General features: G+C 47.2%; 1 pseudogene; it reads right to left on the reverse strand.

Moving 5' to 3' along the window:
* Nucleotides 1-13597: 13597 nt before the first annotated feature.
* LOC144591735 (histone H4-like) lies at nucleotides 13598-14062 on the reverse strand (annotated as a pseudogene).
* Between the last annotated feature and the right edge of the window lie 1640 nt (nucleotides 14063-15702).

Below are 15702 nucleotides of genomic sequence, written 5' to 3' on the forward strand. Positions count from 1 at the left end.
CGCCTGTGTTTCTGTGTTGCTGTCTCCCTCATACTCCTCATTTGCTGCCTGACGGATCTCACAAATCTTTCTGTCCCTGAGATCCCTGAGGACCTGCAGCCTTTTGATGTCTGCTTCTAGTTCCCGTGCTTCTTGCTTCATCCTTTCCTTTTCTCGCTGCCCCCTTCTCTGTCTATATTCCTTTATGTCTTGCTCATCGTTCCAAGTTGTGACTTCTCCCTCTATCTCCACTATTCCCTTTTACCAAAGGGCACTGCTTTATTCCGTCCTGGCTGGAATAGGGAGGGGGATACCCAGGGTCCCTTAGGCTGGGGTACAGAATTGATATTTTCCCCTGGAGCTCCTGACTTTCATGCTGTTTTTCGGGTTTTTCACTCTTGTTTGGGGTGGTATTCTTTTCCTGGTATGCTTTCCTCAGCCTTTCTCCTATTCTAAACAATTTAAGCACGCCTAGTTCTTTTTCCTTTTTTGTTACTCGGATTTCTGATTTATCCTTAGGCTTATAGTTCTTAATCAGCACTTCCATTTCATCACACATATTTATATTAAATGTGCCTTCCCTGGGCCATTTTGTGACTAATTTTCCCGTCCTTTTTTCCCATTTCTCAGTGTTTTTTAATATCCTCTTTGGATACGGGGAATTTCTTACTTAGTATTTCAACTGCAGTTATTTTATTCATTGTACTTGTCTTATTTTAGTGCACTTGGTCAGTCAGTTTAAATGCAGTCCTTGTTCTCACTCCGTTCCGTCTCTATAGTCACTATGCTACCTACTACGCTATTTCTATTTTCTACAGTTCTACTATATTCCTTTAATATTTTGCAATTTTTATTTTTTATAGTTCTACTATATTTCTTTAAAATTTTGCAATTTTAGTATTTTTATGTTATCCAATTATTAAGGGCGGCATGGTAGCGCAGCGGTAGAGTTGCTGCTTTACAGCGAATGCAGCGCCGGAGACACAGGTTCGATCCTGACTACGGGTGCTGCACTGTAAGGAGTTTGTACGTTCTCCCCGTGACCTGCGTGGGTTTTCTCCGAGATCTTCGGTTTCCTCCCACACTCCAAAAGACGTACAGGTATGTAGGTTAATTGGCTGGGTAAATGTAAAAATTGTCCCTAGTGGGTGTAGGATAGTGTTAATGTACGGGGATCGCTGGGCGGCACGGACTTGGAGGGCCGAAAAAAAAAAAAGGCCTGTTTCCGGCTGTAGATATATGATATGATATGATATGATTCAAATTTTTGATCCTGCCCGTACAGACCCCTAGCCGACCAGAGTAATCCCCGGTTAACTAGAGCGGTATCCACAGGACTTTTTATCCTGCCTATCCAGACCCCTAGCTAACCAGAGTGATCCCCAGTTAACTAGAGCGGTATCCACAGGACGTTTTATCCTGCCTGTCCAGAACCCTAGCTAACCAGAGTAATCCCCGGTTAACTAGAGCGGTATCCACAGGACGACTCGTCTATTCCGTCCCCTATCCTCTTAGGGCGGTATCCACGAGGTCTTCGTGACGTCACAAATCCTTAATTTATCTATTTTCTACTTACCCCACTGCGTAGCCTTCTTGAGCAATCCTCCGGGTCTCTTTTTAGAATAGTTTAGACAGATTCTTTGGATCGGAGAGGCCCTTGGACCGCCTGGGCGCTCCTGTGCCACCAGTGGTCCCCCCTTTTCAACAGGCCATTAGTCCAAATAAAGCGGAAAACCGCCTACCTTTTTTGCGGGTGGCCACCCTTTACCTGTTGAACCGGGGAGCCCCTGACGGGCTTGGAAGCGCCTTTAGCTTGTTGTCCGTTATCGAACGGGCCTCTTTCCGATCCTGCCGACTACGCCAATTTTGTCGTGGTTACTGGTGTTCAAAATGAAGCAGATGACACGGAGAATTCTTCAAGAAGTTAAAAGCCTTTATTTGCAAACAACGGCTGGAACAATCAGGATGTCAACCATCTGACTGCCCACTTAGTACACTATTTTTATAGGATTATTCTAACCCTTATCTCCTTTGCATTACCTCATACCCACACTCCTTTCTTCAGTCCTTCATTGCTTTGTAGTACCTGTTTGTCCCGCCACCATTAAATCCCATTTAGTGATATATCCTTATCTCAATGCTCACATCCCTTCATATTTCGCCTCCCTTATTTCCTTCTAGTTCAACCCTCACATCCATCCATCACCCCAAGGCCTATGTTTTTCCTTATCTCTTCTCTTGCCACCATTAAATCCTATTAATTGATGAATGTCTGCATCTCTTCGGATTCTGCTACCCTTATCATCTAGGCTAAAGCAAGGGTACAAGCTAAAGCAAAGGAGTGTTATGTTACAGAGACGTGTCAAGGGTAAGGAATGTCTAGAGCGCCTTAATTAGTTACAGAGAGGCGCCTAATGCCTAAGTAGTTACAAACCTTAAACAACAATGTATAAAATAATACCGTAACAATGTCTAATGTATAAAATAATATCAAATAATATCATGCATAAAATAATATCGTATTATCTCCCATATTTGAACATGAAAGGCGGTTAAAAGCACAAATTGCCGACGAAGTTGCCATCATAATACCAAACAATGATGAACCCGAGGCGAGATCACGGCACATTGTCTTGAACAAAAGAGCAGGAGGCCTGCGGATCATTTCAGAGTCTCATCGGTCGTATGATAGTTTTCAATACGTCCTTTTCTTTCCTCGTGGAGAGGATGCATGGCATCACCAACTCCAAATGAGTAACAGCAAGAAATTGACAGCAATGCGATATTATCCCTATAGGATCATGAATCGTGATAATGAATTAAACCAACTTTTGAGAGGACGACTCTTTCAACAATATGTTGTTAATATGGCAGCTAAGATTGAGAGTGATAGGCTCAATTATATTCGCATGAATCAAGCATCGTTGAGATCGACAACTTACAGAGGCCTGACGGATGCATTAAATGATAATGATGATTTGGGAAAAAGGCAGAAAGCGCATCATCCTCTCCTCGATATTTATTGGTGGACTGAGATACATGATGGAATGATGCCAGGAAGCGATGATGTACGTTTAGAAGTACGGCAATGCTTTGTTCTTCATTACAATGACTTGCAATCCGAAGTGGGGTTATCTGCCGGTGCCTCTTTCTGAATCAGCAGCCGTGTGATAGACCAGACTTGATTGCGAGAGTATTCGATCTGATAAGAAAACTATTAATTGAGTACCTCACTGGACCAGATGGCCTCTTTGGAAACTGTATAGATTTTGTCTCAACTGGAATATCAGAAGAGAGGCCTGCCTCATTTGCACTGTCTGCTGTGGTTTGACGAAGCGACTAAGCCATGACCACGAGATTTTGACAGATTTGTGCAAGCTAAAATACCAGACCCGCAAGCAGATCCCGAGCTGCATGGATTGGTATTGATGGGGGAGTGGGGGTGGCGGGGTAAGGAGGGGAGTGGAGGAGTGGGGGGGGGGAGGAGGAGGGGTGGGGGGAGGAGGAGGGGTGGGGGGAGGATGAAAAGTGGTGAGGGCGGGGAGGGGGAAGTGGAGGTTGGGGGGACATTTGCTGTTGAAGACCACTGGAGCAAGTATGTCTTCAATGAAATTAGGCATGTGCATTTTTAAATGAAACTCTTTCTTCATAACTTAGTCATACATTTTATGACCATTGTTCTGTTATTCAATACCAAGAGAATTGGGATGTGTAAGGAAAAAGCAAAATAGGAAAAACAAAACAATTTTTTCTTTGTTGTAAAAACTATTTCTGTTCAATAACCTTTCTATAAATACCAGAATATACTCATGATAGGCCTGACATTGTACATGTAGTCCAAGAACTGGACTGTTGGAAATATTAGTCGTTTTTGACACATGAATGTAGGGCAACGCGTATGTGCATTTGGCGGCATACTTTTTTTTGCTGAAAAGTTACTTGCCATATTATGAAGTTGATGTTAAATTTTGAATTTTGGACATCAAAATTATGAATTTGTAAAATCAAATGTTGGGAGGTCTGTTCATGAACCATACTGCGACCACACCTCTGCATGTTGGAAGAATGGAAGATGTAGAAAGAGATTCCCGAAGCCGATTATTGAAAGCACAAGGTATGGAGATGAGTCACATCCTCTGTACAGGAGACGATCTCCGGATATGGGAGGAATTCGGGGACATCAAGAATGACGCCGGGATCGACCTATTACTTCTGAATGGGTGGTTCCCTGTAATGCTCAACTCTTGAAGTTGTTCAAATGTCACATCAACGTTGAGATATGCTCCTCTGTAAAGTCGGTCAAATACGTGTTCAAGTACACCTTGAAGGGGAGTGATCAAGCAGTTTTTGGAGTTAACAGGGATGACGAAATTGCACAGTATTTTACTGGCAGAAACAGTGGTCCTTCGGAAGCAGTGGGATCAATCCTTGCATTTCCAACCCATGAGAGACACCCTGCTGTCATTCGACTCCATGTACTTCTACCACAAGAACAACAAATCGTCATCAGAGTCGATGCTGGTCGGCTGGTGAGAAATTAGGATATCATGAGAACAACTTTAACTGAACTCGAGACCAATTTGCAAGAACACTGTACTAAGCTGATGTACCCCGATTTTACACATGGAACAATAGGAAATGGCAAAGAAGGAAGTTTGGGAAGATAGTGGAAGATTTCCCAGGTATTTGTGAAGCCAACGTTCTGGGACGAGTGTATACCGTTTCTCCAAGATGTGACCTCCACTACTTGAGACTGCTTCTCATAAAAGGGCCAGTATACTTCGATTCATCGAGGATGCATGACGGACATATTCTTCCTTCCTTCAAAGACATCTGCATAGAATGTGGTTTGTTGCAAACTGACGACCATTGGCAACAGACGATGAAAGATGCTGAGCAGACAAGACTCCCCGAAGCAATGAGAGATGTGTTTGTTTTGCTGACGATTGCCGAGATCAACATTTCTCGACAATGATGGGATCGCTTCAAGAATTAACTGTCTGAAGATTACCATCAAGGAGAACGGCGAACAATCGATGATCCAAATATCATGATTGATGAGAGGCATCATGATCAGGCTCTGTTGTATATTCAAGACAAGCTTGTGAATTACAACGAGTCACTGGGATAATTTCATGTGCCACTACCAAGACATGGAAGGATGAACCTTGAAGGTGACAATCCAGAATTGCTGAGTTAATTGCAGTACAATGGACCTGAACAACAGTGATTTGTTGAAGAGAAGGAGCCTCTGCTGAATGCTGAGCAAAGAGCAGTGTGTGACCATGGGTACAGCTGCTTGGAATGGAATGTTCCTTCAATGTTTTTCATTGATACACCAGCAGGAATGGGCAAGACAATTCTCACCAATTTGATCCACTCCAACGTTCGAGGTCAAGTTGATGTTGCTTTTGCTGTAGCATCCTTTGGTATAGCAGCTACATTGATGCCTGGTGGAAGAACTGCACATACTCGATTCAAGATACCCATCGCAGTGACCGATAATACAAAGTGCAACATTGAGAAGAACTCCAACATGGTTCATTTGATCAGGAGTGTGAGACTGATTGTTTGGGATGAGTGCCCGATGATTACGAGGGAGAGCTTTGAAGTGGTGGACAGAACTGTTCGAGATCTATGCAAAAAGAACGATGAGCCTTTTGAAGCCATTATTACCTTTTGTTGTGGGGATTTTCGACAACTCCTTCCTGTTGTGAAAAGGGGAAATGATGCTGATATTGAAAATTCCTGCGTCAAGAAATGCTATTAACGTTCAAATTGTTATATTTTGTTATTCACATTTTAAACTTCAATAAATCCCTTTTCCACTTGCTGTGCCCGTCAGCCGCCCATGCGCAGTAATACCTCCATGTTCCACGTCACCATGGAAACCCGACGGGGGGGAATGGCTGTGCCGCCGGAGAGCCCCTAAGAATGGAGGGGGGAAGATAACTGTGGAGGGATGACTGGGGCATGGGAGGGGAAGGGGGTGTGTGGGTGGGGAAGAAGGGGGGTTGAGAGGATGGAATAAGGGAGGAGAGGGGAGGGTGCTAGACCAATGCAGAAAAAAACACAATTTTAAAGAAAAATCGCAACTTTCTTTGTGATTTATTTAATTTTGTTTTTAAAGCCATTTACTTTAAAGAAAAAAGTGTGATTTTCCCCACATCACAATGACATGAGTTGTGGGCCCAATGGGTCCGCTTGGTCTAGCATACACTAAAACTTTTGTTTGTTTGTTTGTTTCTGAACTACAACCAAAACGGTACATGATAGCGCAACAATTTTAGGCCCACCTTATGCACCTTCATCCCTTTGGGGCTAAAGCAAGAAGTTTCATTGAAATTGGTGAAAGAGGGAGAAGAGGGGAGGGGGATAGGGGGTGGGGGGGAGGGGGGGAGGGGGATAGGGGGTGGGGGGGAGGGAGGGAGGGGAAGGGGGGATGGGAAGGGGAGGGAGGTGGAGGGGGAAGGGAAGGGGGTTTGGGGGGGAGTGGAATGTGGAGGAGGAGGGGAAGGCGGTTGGGGGGGTGGAATGGGGAGGGGGAGGGGAATGGGGAGGGTGGAATGGGGAGGGGGAGGGGAATGGGGAGGGGGGAGTGGGGGAGGAGAGGCTGCATCAATGCAGGAGAGATTTGGGCCCAACGTGTCCACCTGGTCTAGTATATATATATATAATCAGTCATGCATCAGTCATGCACACACTTCTCAGCACATGGTTCTCCCTATCATGATCACTGTTCTCGCACATACAACTAATGCTACTCACTTCCCAACAGAATTCCTTGATTTAGTCGAGATCTCTGGATTACCACCACACAAATTGTTGAAAATAAGATCTCCGATCATTTTAATGGGAAACTTGGAACCCCCAAGGCTATGCAAGGAACGAGGATGATCGTGGAACAGTTAGACGATAATCTGATTGTTGCAAACATCAACATTGGAGCCTTCAAAAATGACATTGTTATAATTCCTAGGATAACGCTCACTTTGACAGTAGGCGAAGACATTCCCTTAAGCGGAGACAATTCCCGATTCAGTCAAATTTTGCCATGAGAACCCATAAAGCGCAAGGACAAACCATGGAGAATGTGTTGATATACTGTGAGAAAGGTTTCAGCATGGACAACTGTATGTGGCTCTCAGCCTTGGAAAGGTTAAGGAAAATGGCAAATTATTCCTGAAAGATGGGAGATTGACCAAGAATGGAGTAATTAGAAGTGTGCTTCTTTGAACTATGACTCCTAAGGTAAATGCTCACATTTTCTTCAAGTTAAAGTTGGACCGATCAATAATATCTCTATATTAAAATTGTGTGTCTTTTTTGTCATCAACAGCTAAGAGACATTAAGAGGCGATGAGGAGCAGAAAGGAATAAGAGAAGCGACGAGAAATAACTGAACGTCGGGGATCGACGAGAAAGAACGCAGACAGAAACTGACAGGTTAATAAAGAAGCATTTTAATTGAGATTTATTTTACTTCAAAAGGAAAAATAGCAGTTTGACCTAATGCTTTTGTGTTGATTAATAAATAGTATTTTATTCAGAAGTTCATAAATATATACATCCTGATGAATATCTATCTCTTTTCTACATCATGACAACAGGAGGAAGCAAACGAGTCGCAGCTTGGTCAAGGAAGGAATGCGCAAAGAGACATCGAGAGGCGGTGAGAAGCAGAAGGGAACAAGAGAGGCGACAAGAAATAACTGAACATGTCGAGGATCAACGAAAAGAAGAGGAGGAGGAAAGGAAGAAAGGACGGGGTTGAGCGAGCTGGGAGAGGAGCAGCGGGAAGAACCCGAGTCAAGGGGCCTGGAGGGTCTGCAGGGGCAGAAGCAACGAGCGCTGGAGGTCGGCGACCCGCCGGGGCCTGAGGGCGAAGGACCGAGAGAGCCGTGCTGGACGGCCTTGGAGGAGGAGGCAGTGGAAGGCAAGGAGCGGAGTGTCGAGCATGAAGAGGAGGAGGAAGAGATCCGGGGAGAAACCAATCGGCGGCAGTGGCCGAGCAGCAGCGAGAGCTGGACTGGGCGTTGGAAGCCGAGGTGGAGGACCAGGGCGCGGCTCTGCTCGGCGGCCACAGCCACGAGGTGTTAAGAGCCGGCCAAGTGGAAGCGGACCCTGGCTGACGGAGATGGCGAGCGTGGAGAAGGGCTGGAGGGCCAACAGGAGCGAGGCGAGGGGCGGAAGAACCGCAGGAAACGAGGCGCGGAGCAGGGGCGCCGAGCCTGGAGGAGCGAGGAGGACAGGAAGGGGGAGAGGTTTCGGGACCCTTGGAGTGCCGGGAGGGGGCCGGAGACATGCTGATAGGAGAAGAACAGCCGGGCCTGCTGCACTGAAAGCCCTATTGTTATTTGAAATTAAGATAATAATGTTAAAATAATATTAAAATTATTTTAATATTATAATATTAACAGTATTTTAAAATTTCCCCTTTGTCGGGTGCTTTATTATGGTAGAAGTGTAAACGCAAATTACTGAACAAAACAGGCTGGGGGTAAACTTACTTTTGAAAAGTTGCCAGGGGTAAACGGGAAGGTTGGGAACCCCTGCCCGAGTGAGTGCTTGTCGGCAGTGCACGGCGTGTCCTCCAGACGGTGTTGCGTGGCAACAGCGCGGGTCACAGGCCATGACCTCGCCTGCCGTGCAACCACTCAATTAAATGTTTTTTCAATTATATTGTGGATACAGTAGAGTTCTATTGTTTGCAAATGCCTAATCTCTGCTCCCATGAATTTTTAAAATAAAACAAGAAGAGATACAGCTCGTGGAGGTGAAATTAAAATTAAGAGAGAAAGCAAAGAACAGTTCATTAAATATGATAAATTGGCCAGATACAGAGTGGATCTCTAGTGCAAGTATTCAATCAGTAACATCCAAAGTTTAAAGATCACGAAGCAGCAACTCTTCAAGAAATAGTTATAAATGTCAACGATCAACTTATGCAAGAAGTTGAATAAAAATAATTGTTTGCATTTTATATGCGAAGAAATCGCAGTTATGAACACTGCCCAGTCGATCACAGAATCTGTCTACTAAAATGGCGCTGAAATTTACCCATGCCCTACTAAGGTTTTCAGTCGAGTGGTCTATCTTGGTACTCTAGTATCTGATTGTGACCAGAGTGTCACAGTCTGTCCTGTTAACTCACCTGCCAGCCACGCCCACCACGTTAAGCCAACTCCCCTCACCTGTTCACTCACCTGCTCCAGATCACCAATCAAGCCAGTATATAAACCCTTCCTGCACACACACGCTTTGCCATATTGTTCTTAGCCCTGATGCAAGACTCTCCAGCATTCTCTCTCGGACAGATTTCCCGTTGCCGACCCTGCCCGCTCCTGACCTTCATGCTCTGCGTCGCCCTGCTGAACGCCTCAGTCTTCTGTCCTCGAGCAGGTAGAAATAAAGCTCTTTCTAAAAACTATTTCCTTGATTCCGTGTGCTACATTTGGGTCTACCTGTGGTCTGTTACATAACAATCTGGCCAAGACATGGACCCAGCACACACAGCATCACCACTGAATTGCTTTGAGCGGATCGAGAGTGCGCTCCAACAGCAGCAGGAGGGTTTTGCCAACGCTCTCGCTGATACTCGCTGGCGTGTTTCCGTCTTGGAGCACACAATGACCACATTAGACAACCAGATGCAGCAGTTGACCGCGGCGCTAACGCAGCAGACAGCTGCAGCTTCAACGGCTGCTCATCTGCCACCTGAACCTGAGCCCTCACCACCCAGGGACACCCCTGAACCCCTGGTGGGGCTGCCAGAATGCTATGCCGGAGATCCTGAAGGCTGTGGACCTTTTCTCAAAAACTGTTCGATCCTGTTTTCCCTGCAACCCCGTACCTTCGCCACGGAGGAGGCGAGCCAGGGTGGCCTTTGCCATTACCCACCTGACAGGCAGAGCACGGTTGTGGGGAACAGCCGAATGGGATCGTGGGACGCCAGCCTGTTCTTCCTTTTGGGCTTTCTCTGAGGAGCTTCGCAAGGTTTTCTGCCTGGGCCTGAGAGCTCTGATGCAGGGCGAGGCCTTTTTCACCTGTGTCAGGGGGTTCGGACCGTGGCTGACTACTCCATTGATTTCCGTACTCGGGCTCGTCGGAGTAACTGGAACATTTCCGCTTTATGTGACACTTTCCTGCATGGATTAGCTGACTATGTTAAAGACGAGCTGGTCTCCTATGAACTACCTGCCATGCTCGATGGGGTCATTGAGCTCGCCACCCGGGTTGACCTCCGGATTCAGACACGGAGACGGGAGAGGCGTCAGGGGCCCGCAGAACATCATCCCCGGGGCCGCCCCTGGGTAGCCGCTGCCTCAGCCAGACCAGCCCAACAACCACCTGAGGGGGCAGAGCCGATGCTGCTGGGTCGTTCCCACCTGTCTACGGAGGAACGGCAGCGCCGGCACCGGAACAACCTCTGCCTCTACTGTGGCCAGGGTGACCATTTTCTCGCCAGCTGTCCGGCAAAAGGGAGGGCTCATCAGATTTTTACCCTCTCCTGTCGTCCCGGTTCCCGTAACGTCAAGCCTGATACCCTATCCCGCCACTTTCCTGATGAAGAGGGGCCTTCCCCAGAGTCCGACTCCATCCTTCCTGCTCCGTGCCTGGTTGCTGCAGTTTCCTGGGAGATCGAGGAGAGAGTGAGGGCCGCCCTGGAGGACCAGCCCAGCCCCAGCACCTGTCCCCCGGGTCGCCTGTTTGTTCCCCAGGCTCTCAGGGGGGACGTCCTCAAGTGGGCCCATGACTCCCGTCTCTCCTGTCATCCTGGCATCCAGAGGACTAAGGACGTATGTCAATGCCTGCCAAGTTTGCAACCAGCACAAGCCATCCCATAAGGCTCCTGCCGGACTTCTGCAGCCCCTACCTGTGCCTCATCGCCCGTGGTCCCACATATCGCTGGACTTTGTCACTGGTCTGCCGCCGTCAGACAATAATACCACCATCCTCACGGTGGTAGACCGGTTTAGTAAGATGGCACACTTCATCCCTCTCCCAAAGCTGCCATCCGCCAAAGAAACAGCCATGGTCATCCTCCAACATGTGTTCCGGCTCCATGGTCTACCAGTTGATGTGGTTTCCGACCGGGGGCCCCAGTTCACATCTGTTTTCTGGAGGGAGTTTTGCAAGCTGCTGGGGGCCACAGTCAGCTTATCCTCCGGCTTTCACCCCCAGACCAATGGCCAGACGGAGAGAAAGAATCAGGAGATGGAGACGGCCCTGCGGTGCATGGTCTCTCAGAACCCCTCCTCCTGGTCCCGTCTGTTCCTGTGGGTGGAGTACGCCAACAACACATTTACCAGCTCGGCCCCTGAACTTTCTCCCTTTCAGTGCGCCTATGGCTTCCAGCCTCCACTTTTTCCGGCCCAGGAGGAGGAGGTATCCTGTCCATCTGTCCAGTCCTTCATCCGCCGCTGCCATCGAACCTGGGTCCGAGCACGAGCTTCTCTGATGCGTGCGGCGGACCGCTACTCGGTAGCAGCCAACAGACCCCGCTCTCCAGGCCCCACCTACCAGTTTGGCTGTCCACCCGAGACCTCCCTCTTCAGGTGGAGTCCAAGAAACTGGCACCCAGGTTCATCGGTCCCTTCGAGATTGAGAGGATCATCAACCCAACGGCGGTGAGACTGAAGCTTCCTCGGACCATGAGCGTCCACCCGACGTTTCACGTCTCCAAGGTGAAGCCGGTCCGAGAGAGTCCCCTTTCGCCAGCAGCTCCACCACCGCCACCTCCACGCTTCATCGATGGGGGCCTTGTCTACACAGTCCGTCGCCTGCTGCAGTCCCGCCCGCCGCCAAGGGAGGGGCCTGCAGTACCTCGTCGACTGGGAGGGGTATGGTCCAGAGGAGAGGTCCTGGGTCCCTGCTCAACACATTCTCGACTCCCGACTCATCAAGGACTTCCATCTTCAACACCCCGACCAACCGGCTAGGCCTACTACATCTTCCAGAGGGGCACCCCGGATAACCTCGCCATCTGTTGCTCCAGATTCTCCGGAGGAAGAAGACTCATCTGGTGACGAGTAGATTTCCAGTCCCGGGCACACTGGTGCTGGAAGTCTTGAGGGGCCATCCTCTGATGAGGATGATTCCCCCCACCAGTCACCTGCCTCCCACCCGGTTGAGACTATGGAATGGGACGGCGTCTCCGAAGAGTATTAGCCCACCTCCAGCGCCCCTCCTCCCACCCGTTTTCTGTTTATTGACTTTTGGGGACGTCAGGAGCCGTCCCTTGAGAGGGGGGTTCTGTCACATTCTGTCCTGTTAACTCACCTGCCAGCCACGCCCACCACATTAAGCCAACTCCCCTCACCTGTTCACTCACCTGCTCCAGATCACCAATCAAGCCAATATATAAACCCTTCCTGCACACACACTCTTTGCCAGATTGTTCTTAGCCCTGATGCAAGACTCTCCAGCATTCTCTCGGACTGATTTCCCGTTGCCGACCCTGCCTGCTCCTGACCTTCATGCTCTTCGTCGCCCTGGTGAACGCCTCAGTCTTCTGTCCTCGACCAGGAGCAGGTAGAAATAAAGCTCTTTCTAAAAACTATTTCCTTGATTCCGTGTGCTGCATTTGGGTCTACCTGTGTTCCGTTACACAGGGGGGAATTGAATAGATAAGAATTTTCAATTTAATGTTATAGATTTGCCATGTGTAGGATAATTGTTTCCTGACAGAAAGCAAAGAGTGGGGATAAATGGATCCCTTTCAGAATGGCAGGCAGTAACTTGTGGGGTACCGCAAGACTCGGTGCTGGGACCGCAGCTATTTACAATATACATTAATGACTTGGATGAAGGGATTAAAAGTACCATTAGCAAATTTGCAGATGATACAAAGCTGGGTGGTAGTGTGAACTGTGAGGAAGATGCTATGAGGTTGCAGGGTGACTTGGACAGGTTGGGTGAGTGGGTGGATGCATGGCAGATGCAGTTTAATGTGGATAAGTGTGAGGTTATCCACTTTGGTGGTAAGAATAGGAAGGCAGAGTATTATCTGAATGGTGTCAAGTTGGGAACAGGGGACGTACAACGAGATCTGGGTGTCCTAGTGCATCAGTCACTGAAAGGAAGCATGCAGGTACAGCAGGCAGTGAAGAAAGCCAATGGAATGTTGGCCTTCTTAACAAGAGGAGTTGAGTATAAGAGAAAAGAGGTCCTTCTGCAGTTGTACAGGGCCCTAGTGAGACCGCACCTGGAGTACTGTGTGCAGTTTTGGTCTCCAAATTTGAGGAAAGATATTCTTGCTATTGAGGGCGTGCAGCGTAGGTTTACTAGGTTAATTCCTGGAATGGCGGGACTGTCATATGTTGAAAGACTGGAGCGACTAGGCTTGTATACACTGGAATTTAGAAGGATGAGATCTTATCGAAACGTATAAGATTATTAAGAGGTTGGACACGTTAGAGGCAGGAACGGGGTACTGATTGAGAATGGTCAGCCATGATCACATTGAATGGCGGTGCTGGCTCGAAGGGTCCAATAGGTACTCCTGCACCTATTGTCTATTGTCCAGAGCAGTTAAACTAAGTTATCGGTCTTTTAGGATAATGTAGTGGTTCTGAAAAGAACCTTTGGTTTTCTGATTACTTCTCACATTAATCTTTTAGCCCCCAAACCCATACAAGGTGCGCCCCTGGCGTTTCAGTGCATACACCACGTCCATTGCTGTCACTGTCTTGCGTTTCGCATGTTCCGTGTAGGTTACTGAATCCCGGATGACATTCTCAAGGAAAACCTTCAAAACTCCGCGCACTTCCTCGTAGATGAGGCCAGAAATACGTTTGACGCCACCTCGTCGAGCCAGACGACGGATGGCAGGTTTGGTGATGCCTTGGATGTTGTCACGAAGAACTTTACGGTGTCGTTTTGCACCACCCTTGCCCAGCCCCTTCCCACCTTTCCCTCTCCCTGTCATGGCACCAATCGCTGGTTCACAATTGAAAAATAGACGGGTGCCTCGACTTGTTCTTATACCGGCTGTGCGGACCTGGGTGAAAAACAACAAGAAACGCGAGCCAGTAAATATCACGTGACTCTTCCTTTATCGCAGACCTATCACTGCCGACATCAAGTAAAATTAAAGAAACAATGCTCTTCCTCAACGGAAAAAATTGCATATATTTGTCGATTATCTTGCAATTTGTGACATTATATGAATAATTGCGACAACAGAGTCGTTTATATGGAAAATTAAATATTTTGTTTAAGCGATGGATTTTATGGCAGGGAAACGAGTAATGTGAGGGAAACGATTAGTACTCGGGAACGAGATAAAGTTCTCTATTCCTAATTTTAAACCTAAAATTACTTTAGTTATTATGGAACCATTTCTGCTGCAAGGAAACTAACTCTTCGCATTGACCATTGGATTTACACTCCAGTCCCCACTTTAAACTGTTCTTCCAAACTTTCAAATGGAAAGAATGTGTTTGCAATTTCAATTTCCAAGTGCATTGGAGTGCATAAATGATGTATATGCTTTTAGACGTTAAACCCTCCTCGACCACAAGACATCTCCATTCCATCTCCTTAACCATCGTGTTTTTCTCCATGGTAACAAAAAACACTGAGCAGAAATACTCATTGAGAACGTTCTCCTGCGTCTCCACGCGTTGATTACCACTTTTATTTCTGAGTTGATCTTTCCTCTCACTCATCTGGCCTGGTCTTTTGTCTATATACACATTAGTAACATAGAAAATAGGTGCAGGAGTAGGCCATTCGGCCCTTCGAGTCAGCACCGCCATTCAATAAGATCAATATAAATCATCCAAATTTAATACCCCGTTCCTGCTTTTTTTCCCCACATCCCTTGATTCCGTTCGTGCTGAAAGAACTCAACGGGTCATGTAGCAACTGTGGAGAGAATGGCCAGATGACATTTCTTCTTACAAAGGGTCGTGAACGTTCTCCCCTCGCAGGATGCGTAGGCGAAGTATTTAAAGAAGTGGTAGATTTTTCTAAAACTTAACGAGGGAAAGCAAGGAATGAATAGCTATGGAAAACTGGTCTAGAAGAGGAGAAGAGATCAGTCATGACATTAGTGAATGGTGCGGCAGGCTTGAAGGGCCGAATGCTCTATTCCTGCTCCAAATTTGTTATGTTCTTCTTTACTTCTTCAACCGGTTATAAAATCAGAGAGTAATACAACTTTGATACCGGCCCTTCGGCCCAACTTGCTTATGCCAAACAAGATGCTCCATATCCACTCGTCCCACCTGCCCGCAAATGGCTAATATTAGGAACAGAAAAATAGGTGCAGGAGTGGGCCATTCGGCTCTTCGAGTAAGCACCTGCATCTTGCTTGTCCAATCCCTTAAGAATTGTTTATGTTTCTATAAGAACAATATTATAACCCAATACAATAATTTTGGCAGGGAATGGATGGACACGATTGATGTGGATGAGTTTCTTCATAATTGCACATTAGTAGCTGACGATAAGGGGCTGAGGTTGGAGTTCCCTAGAAATGCTATATGTACTTTTCAAATTTAATCCTAATTGTTAGTTTGTAGGGACATACGGATTGGCCAGGGGGTCTCAAACCCTCGGATTGGCTAACGGGTCACGTGGTGCAGGAGCGCGAGGTATTCGAGTGTCTGGCGCCAAACTCGAGAGATTAGATTAGTAAGTTAAGTAGTGTGTGTCCAAACTAAGTGCGTTGCCTTTTGTCACGGTTTTTACCAAGAATAAAGTCTTTTGATAACA

This window comes from Rhinoraja longicauda, unplaced genomic scaffold, assembly GCF_053455715.1.
Source record: "Rhinoraja longicauda isolate Sanriku21f unplaced genomic scaffold, sRhiLon1.1 Scf001659, whole genome shotgun sequence".
In the NCBI taxonomy this organism is placed as follows: Eukaryota; Metazoa; Chordata; class Chondrichthyes; order Rajiformes; family Arhynchobatidae; genus Rhinoraja; species Rhinoraja longicauda.